Genomic DNA, 8,555 nt, shown 5'->3' with positions numbered 1-8,555 from the left:
GTTTGTAAGTAACTTATCGGGTATGCGGCTCATGTATTACCGTGCTATTTTCACATAATTTACTGGGGGTACATTTTTCAATAACTTTTCCCCCTCCTTGCTCGAAGTTCTCACGGTGTTTATACGTACTTATCGGGTTTACGGTTCATACATTATCGTGTTATTTTCACATAAGTTATTAGGAGTATGTTTTTCAAGAACTTTTTCCCCTTCTTGGTCAAATTTACCATGGTATTTGTACCTAAGTTATCAGGTATATGGTTCATATATTATCATGTTATTTTCACAAAAGATACCAAGGGTATATTTTTAATAACATTTTTCCACTATTCAAAGTTACCGTGGTGTTTGTATGTATGTTATCGGGTATCGGTTCATAAATTACTGTGCTATTTTCACATAGGTTACTGTGACTATGTTTTTCAACAACTTGTTCCCCTCCTTGGACAAAGTTACCGTGGTGTTTGACCTAAGTTATCAAGTATGTTGCTCATATATTACCATGCTATTTTTATATAAGTTATCCAGAGTATGTTTTTCAACAACCACATGCTATTTTTATATAATCTATGGGTCGATTCCATGAGTTTTGGGTCTTCTGCGATTTTGTTTTTTGCTTCACTAGTTCCATGAATGAACAACCACATGGATTGGTCAATCTTAGCACAAGCATGATGTAGCTGACCTGGTTAGCATGGTCAGAATTTCCCACTGAAGAGGCTAGGTCATGGGTCGATGCACCATGTCAGCATCACGAAGGAATGCATCATCACAAAGGACATGCCAGACGCGACCACAACCCGAATTCAGGTAAAATCAATCAAAGTCGATCAGCGGCAAGCCATGTTGTGCATAATGTAGAAAGCAATTCAAAAGCATGAGGTTGGTTGGTTTCTTACGGAGTACATGAAAGTGATGATCTGGAACTTGCTGGAGATGGTCTAGCCGGCGAGGTTGCGCTGCACGGTGACCTGGATGAAGTTGAAGACCACACCTATGTAGAAGGTGATCACCATGGCGCCGTCTAGCAAGACGAGCGTGCTGGCGAGCTTGGTGGCGCCGATGGCCGCCCTAAGGTTGAGCGACTCGGAGCGGGTGACTACAATGAGCATGAAGGAATGCTGGGGGATGGCCATCCGGCGGTTGGAGAAGCCCGTGTTAATGAGGCTCTCCGCCATCTGATAAGATAAAGAGAAATGTGGTTTATCAAGTCAAAACAATACAACGTTATCAGCCAAAACAAATACAAGTTATTGTGCTGACACATCATAAATTATCATGCTAAAATGAAGTTACCATGCCAAAAAATAGAATGAGTTCAACATGTTGACAAAGTGTGAGTTAAATGTGGTGACCTTCAAAGTTATCAAGCTGACATATTGTTATCATGCTCAGTTTGCATAATTATCGGGTTGAAAGTAAAAAAACTGTTCAAATCAGATCGGATTAAAAATGCTGACACGGTGTAAATTATCAGGCTAAAACAATATGGATTATCAATCAAAAAAAATTCAAGTTACCATGTTGAAAAAAATAAAATGAGTTAAATAGGCTAACAAAGTGATTCTTACCATGTTGACACGCTAGAATTTATTCAGGCCGACATACTATAAATTATCAGGTTCAAGCCGCATAAGTCATCAAGTTGAAGTTAAAACATGAGTGTTCAAACCAGTTAGAGTTAAACATTTTGATACATCACAAGTTATCAGGCTGAAGTTTCATAAGTTATCTGGTTAAAATAAAAAAGAATAAGTATTCAAAGCGGTTCGAGTTAAACTGTTGGCACGATATAATTTATCAAGCTAAATCAATATGAATTATCAGGTGGAAGTAATTGAATTACTATGCTAAAAAATAAAATGAGTTAGACAGGTTAGCAAAGTGATCGTTATCATGCTAACCCACTAGAAGTGACCAAGCTGACACTGTAAGTTATAAGGTTCAGACTTTATACTTCCTCGGAACAAAATACTCCTCATGTCAACTGGTCTCAAGGCCAAGAACAGAAGGAAACGCAAGTACCTGAATGGTCAGCCCCAAGATCGATGACGCCATGTTTGTGCAGCTTTCGGAAGGTCTTGAGGCCCTTTCATGATATGTAGCTGAAACGGTACACGTCGATGTCAATCTCAGGCCATTGGTGATGTACATTCGATTACCACATATCACACAATTTAAGAATAGCAACTAAATGGGTTGATCGAGCAATGCACTTCAGTTCTGATGGACCCCATAGAGGATGAGCGCAATTATGGCACCATGATCAGGAACCTGTCACATACACATACAATTGAAAATAATTTATTCAGTCTCATAGGTATAATTACAAACAAGTTGAGGGCACTCATACCACGGCAAAAATAGATGACAATTTGGAATTTTTGAAGACTTCTGTCCATCAAACTAGGACTTCAGAGAAGGAATTTTTCAATTTCCATAGTAACTGATTCAATGCTATATTGTTTGAACAAAATTGAGAGAGAAAAGAGGATGATTGCGCCAGTGGAAACTTTCCTCGGAATGGTCAAAGAAGGCACTCACCATAAGCTCACCTGTCGATGTAGTAGGCGGCGACGGTGGATCATCCATTTGATGAGCGGCGGCGGTGGTCAGAGGTGGCGGATGGGGTGGCGGAGGCACACGACGCGCGGGGTTGGCCCGACGATGACTTGTGGAGTCGAGGAGATGGTGGGAGGTTGCGGATAGAGAGCAGCGGCGGTGGGCATGGACGCGGCGGTCGTACGACAGGTGGCTGACGGCGGTTGTGCACCAGATTAGCCGTCGCGGCACGGCAGAAGCCCGGGAGGAGATGGGGGCGGGACGGCGCCGGCCGGGAGCAGGGGAGGAGATGGGTGTGTGGCGACGGCGGAGCTGGGCAGGAGAGGAAATAGGTGCGAGCGAGGAGATAAGGCTCCTGTCAGTTTTCCGTTTTCCTTCTTCTCCTGTGCAGATCGCTAGCAGCCGCGTGATCACGATCGAAGCGTTCTCAGTTCATATGGTCGTTTTTACAATCAGGCACAGGGTTGCCAAATACATATTTCGTTTATTAAATGGGCTGGCGCAGTTGCTACAGGAGATGAATAAAATCTTAAATGGGCCGGCGCAGTTGCTACAGGAGATGAATAAAATCCAGCAACAGCTGCTACCATCTCGCTTAATGCCAGACATCTCTCGCGACTCGTGGGTGAGCGAACTGGTCCATTATTATTAGAAACAGTATAACCATATTTAATCCCTGCCCTCATTAAGGACAGTAAAACTGAGCCTAAACTGAGCCCTCTCACGCCATCAGTTTTCTCAGCCGTCCATTGTCCCGATCTGGCCATTTTCGTCCGTTGGATGCACGTGAAACGCAACTTTCCTGCTAACTGGGCCTGTTGTCCTGGGGGCAGCTACTCCGATGGCTTTTTTTGATGCCTCTGGTTGATTGGGCCAGGTAGCCCTTCTAGCAAGCAGCAAAGGGAAATCAAGGCCCATCAGCTGGACCACGATCCACGAAGGGACAGGGACCTCCTCCTCGGCCGTGTTCTTCCTCGCCTCCCACCCACGCCCTTGGTTTCGTGTCCACGATTCAGACACCGTGGTGGCGACTTGCCCGGCGGCGGCTCCTCTCCATCCGCCCCCACTCTCGCCCTCCGCCTTCCCCAACAGAAGACACCACGCGATGGAGATGGCAGTGGCTGCACTCACGCTCCTGTTCCTCAGCCATCTGAGTGGCCTTCTTGGATTGATTGTCTGGTGGCGGCGTGGTGTTATTGGTTTGCTCAACATTCGCCATCATTTCATCAATTCACAGCAGTGGCTATTGGTTCGGCCCTTCTGCTCATGCGAATCTGTGGTATAAACAATTCCACTGTGTGTTCTTTCCGCTCCTATCTTCTTCCTCCTGGTTCATTTGGTTCCTCCGATCTGAAGATTGCTCGATAAAGACAGATGACTGGGATCTCTTTTTGTTCCAAAATTGTGTTCCTGTTGTGTTTGCAGGATCGATTGATACGCAGGACTAAAACAATTTTAAGTTTACTCAGGATCCAGCCTACGCGCATGATCTAGCCGAGGCGGGGGGCGCTCGATCCAATTCGACGCGGGGGCAATCCATCGCAGCAAGGGGGAAATGGAGGGATGCGGGTGTTGCAAGCCGACGCTTCATCTGATCGAAACTGCTCTGCTCATATTTGAAGGCCGCAGTCATTATACGGTTACTCTGCACAAATTCATGGCAGGGGATGTCCTATCCTTTCCGCTGCCTCACGGTACAAGTACGTCCTCCCCTACAACTCTTCCCACATCCTTTCCACTCCGGCAACAAAACATCCTTCAGCACAATGCTCGGCTAGGCGACTAGGTCCCCTGTACTTCCTTCCAGTTCATGTACGATTCCTTCTTCTACCAAATAATTGCATTTGCTGATTTCCTCTCAATCCCTTGTGCATAGTGCATACAGGTGATATATATGCTGGTTGTGATCAATTGACATGGGCATATCTTTGAGACTGTTAATCGATTTTTTTTATATTTTACTTCAGCAACTCATAATCCCATATGGCTTTTGAGCAGATAATTACCCCATACCTAATCCTTGCATGTTTTACTGTCCATGGTTTTATGCCCCACGATTGCTCAGATCACTTGTGCATACAGTGTGGGGCTCGCCAATCGATGCGGAGAAGATCTCACCGGCCGATGCAGGGAAGTTCATCCGCCGTTTTTCAAGCGAGGAGTAAAGTGCTCGCTTGTTTTGTATATATCAATTAATGGCAGTCGAGGGAGCGATGGTGACGGATGGTGGAGGTGCGGTACAATTTTGCTCTGGTATGTATATGAGCTATGTCCGTCCCTCAATACCATGTCAACTGGCCTTCTAAACCAGGCTGCTATCTGCATATTTTTTTCCTCCCCGTTACCTTTTCCATCTAATCAGTCCTACTCGTCCTAAATCTGTTTTATCTTTTCTCTTTTTGCTGCAGGTTATGGTATATTGTTTGGGGACTATTCAAGGCTGGTTCTGGAATTTTATTTGAAGAGATATTGATGGGTTGACTATTTGCAATGGCAATCAGGTTAGTTAACATGGAGTGCTAATCGAAGATGAATTTCTTGACCACTGTATAATGTAGTCTGTAGGAGAGTGGCAAGGCCGACACATACCTTAGTTATTAGGTGTGAGCTACATCTCCGTTCTATAAAGTTTTTTCTCTTCTTTGGTAAGGTCTTTTACTATTAGGCCAACAACAAGCGCAGGCTGCACGCCGCGAGCACTGAGCGCAGTCGATGAGCTCGCCGCCTGTTGAAACTCCGTTGCTGAACATGTATGGTGACCTTAATATATATCTCACAAACTACATCATGATTGGTCTCCGCCCTTGGAAGCCCTTGGGAAGTCATCAAACGAGGCATCTCATCTATCCTTAGCATCAGCATAGCAAGGTACATAAATTCCCGTATCCTATTTTCTCTAATGTAATTCACTTAATCTTAAGAATTTGAAGGGCATCGACAGAAAGGATTTCCCACTTCATATTGAACCGATAGCCATTCAGATTTATATTCAACAATTTGTGCCGCTGCAGTTCAATTTTTGCAGCTTTTAAATTTGTGTACGCAAGTTGTTTGACGTAAGTCCGACTAGGCTGCAGATGATTGTTACTGAATGAATATATGAATGACTTTCTTTGCATATTTTTTAATTTTGGAGTTGATGTAGTTAATTCATAATTTTCTCATTTAGGTCTAGCATAGTTCATTCTGTCATTGGCATTCATAGATTATTTTGTTCTTGGGATGCCATATAAGTTACCGTGGGATTACTATTTTGTGGGTTGATAAAATCCTTTGGAAATAACGTCATGGAAAGAAGAAGCATCACTGGAATATCTCTGTTCTCTCCCTTAAAGTTTTCTCAAACTATTCAATACCCCATGAAATGAATCTCAACTATTTAATTTTCATATTTTTTATCAGTGAAGCATTATTATTATATTTGTTTTTATATCATATGTCACTTGTGATGTTTGAAACTCTATAATATTTGGCTGATGTCCTAACTTTGCTTTCTTAGGACGATGAAGTGGGTTTGAGCCAAGACCTCTAATGATGTTTCTACTTCTCTTTCTTCAAGTGCCTTCATCTGGTGGGCATAAGTAGTCTTAGTATTGTACCTGGTATTGATATCCAGTTTCAATGCTTTAGCATTTTTGTTTCAAACATTTTGAAATGACTTATAAAACACAGAACACCCTCAAGGAACATGTTCATGCAAACTAAACTCCATCTTTCATGTGACCACATGTTTACATAATTCCTATCATTATATCAAAGAAATGGATGGGCGCAGCAACGCGCGCCATCCATGATCTAGTAACAATTATAACCGTACATAATCCCTGCCCTCACAGCTATTTGGGTTTTCGGCCGTCCCTTTGATTGATCTGGGAGTTCATGTCCGTTAGATTTAATGTTTAAAGCAATCTGTTTCACGGTGTGGCTAATCTGGCCCAGCTGTCCTGTGGGCTGTTGCTCCACAAGCCGAAACGGACGCTTCTGCTGCATTGGGCCTTAGGCCAGCCGACAGCCCAAATGGAGGTAGGCCTACGAGCGACCGGTCCATCCACTCTTGAATCCAGTCCTGTTTATCCACTCACCCAATCCCGATCCGATCGAGCCTGAGGGGAACAAGATCGCCGGTCGATCCCAGGGGGCGGAGGAGAGGAGCAGCCGGTGCGGCCGATTCCATCCATTGAAGACGGGGCGGGGGATGGGATCGAGACCGCATCAATTCCAGTACGATTTATACACTCGCCCAATCCCGATCGAGCCTTCCCAGCGACCGGAGGAGAGGAGTAGCCCTGTCGGGTGGTTGGTGCGACATATGCCAACGGGTGGCTTATCATTGTGGGAGCCAATAAAACATCGCCGGTGCCTGGAAACGGGATAAGGCGAAGACATGCACGCCGGCGGATCTTACCCAGCTTCAGGGCTCTCCGTGGAGATAACACCCCTACTGCTGCTCTGCGGGGTCTCCGCATGGTCACTAGATCAACAAGTAGCTACAAGAGGTTCCTTGAGCTGTTCGGTGAAAGGATGAAGAAGGGCAAGGCTAGCCTGCCTCTCCTCTCGATGTGGTCTCTAGAACTACTGAAAAAGGATCCCCCTGCATGGGTGCCCTGGGGGTTTTATATAGGCCTACCCCCAGGGGTACAATGGTAATCCGGCTGGGTGTGGGCCCTAGCTATCTGTGTCTACGCTTGCCGACTTCTCCGCCGACCGATGGGGCCCGCCGACTGGTGGACCCCGCCGGCTGCCGGCCTTCTGGTTGACAGGCCGGTCCCACCGCTCAAGGGTCTTGTCAGAGGCTGGTTAATGTTGCCTCGCCTTTGGTGACGAGGGCTTTGTCGTGGTAAGCATGGCTACAATGCTGCCGCTGGGCGGCTTATCGCTTAGCCTTACCTCGTCTTATCTCCTTAATGAGGCGCCTCCTTCGAGGGAGTGAACTAGCCGGCTATTGGGAGTCGGCCATACCCCGGGGCGACTGGGAGAGGCCTGGCTGCCTTTAGGCGTCTCCCTGACTGAGGGGGCCCGCCACCCATGGGTCGTACTGACAGCTCGCCGTGGGTGACGTCATTTGGCAACAGTGCCGCGCCGGACGGGTGATGGCCGCCTCGTACGACGCACTGTGGCCAGGAGCGTTCCAGGATTCGAGGGTGGCAGGCTTCACTGTAGCCACGCCCCGTCTCATCGCCGTTATGTGGGTGCAGACTCTGAGGGCACGATCTCGGCCGCCGGCCGGGGGCGCGGCTTCTTGGAGTTAGCCTTCTCGTGGCCGGCTTCTTGGAGCCGGCCCTCTCGTGGTTTTCTTCATGGGGATTTTTAGGGCTAGGCTGCCTTCGTGCAGCCGGCCTGAGAGGTACCCAGCTGGGGGAAGGCGGCCCCACGTCTTGGATGCTTGAAGGCTCGTTCGGCCTATAATTTTTTTGAAGAGCCAGGGGGAGCCGACTAGGCTCCCCGTGGTCATTTACTCCGACAGTAGTCCCCGAAGCTGGTTGGGCTCCGAGGCGGAAAAAAGACGAGCAGCTCAATCAGCTTCCTATCTTGAGGAGCCGGAAACTGGGAGCCGACTTTGATTAGATGCGCCGTCTTCTGGAGGTTTCGAAGCTCGAAGGCGGGAACCAGGCGGCGCGCGAGTCAGGCTGCGAGCTGAGCGCTCGTAGCCTGCGCGCCACGTGGCACCCTACGGCTGGAAGGGCCTGCCAGCCCACGTGCGTGATGGGACGCCGCCGCAGTCCGGGGCCCACCACTACCGGGCCTCGACCCATGCACGGATCTTCTGTGGCCCGGATGGACCGCGCGCCTCCCAGTGGCGGTTACCGCATGCCGTGAAGGCGCAATAATCGCGGGGCGTGGGGGAGTGGGCGCAGTTAATCCCACGTCCCCCCACGCCCTGCCTCCTCGGCTTAGGAGGGGAGTGGCAGGCGCTCGCACGCTCGCCCTAGCTCCGCCCCTTCCTTCTTCTTCTCACTCTCCGTCGCCACAGCTTCCTGCCGCCACCCGGCTCT

At 47.9% G+C, this 8,555-nt stretch overlaps 1 long non-coding RNA gene across 3 annotated transcripts; it reads left to right on the top strand.

Moving 5' to 3' along the window:
• Positions 1-3,509: 3,509 nt before the first annotated feature.
• LOC123059568 (uncharacterized) lies at positions 3,510-6,262 on the top strand. 3 transcript variants are annotated; one of them, XR_006427480.1, is made up of 6 exons: positions 3,510-3,841; positions 4,032-4,262; positions 4,645-4,815; positions 4,971-5,063; positions 5,213-5,430; positions 6,062-6,262. It is a non-coding gene; the product is annotated as an uncharacterized lncRNA (long non-coding RNA). The 3 variants fall into 3 exon arrangements; XR_006427478.1 differs by having other exon boundaries at positions 3,988-4,262; XR_006427479.1 differs by having other exon boundaries at positions 3,988-4,262; positions 4,628-4,815.
• Positions 6,263-8,555: the final 2,293 nt, after the last annotated feature.

The sequence above is a fragment of the Triticum aestivum genome, chromosome 3A (assembly GCF_018294505.1).
Source record: "Triticum aestivum cultivar Chinese Spring chromosome 3A, IWGSC CS RefSeq v2.1, whole genome shotgun sequence".
NCBI lineage: Eukaryota > Viridiplantae > Streptophyta > Magnoliopsida > Poales > Poaceae > Triticum > Triticum aestivum.
Note: the sequence above shows the minus strand (reverse complement) of the source record. Positions and strands in the feature narration are given on the sequence as shown.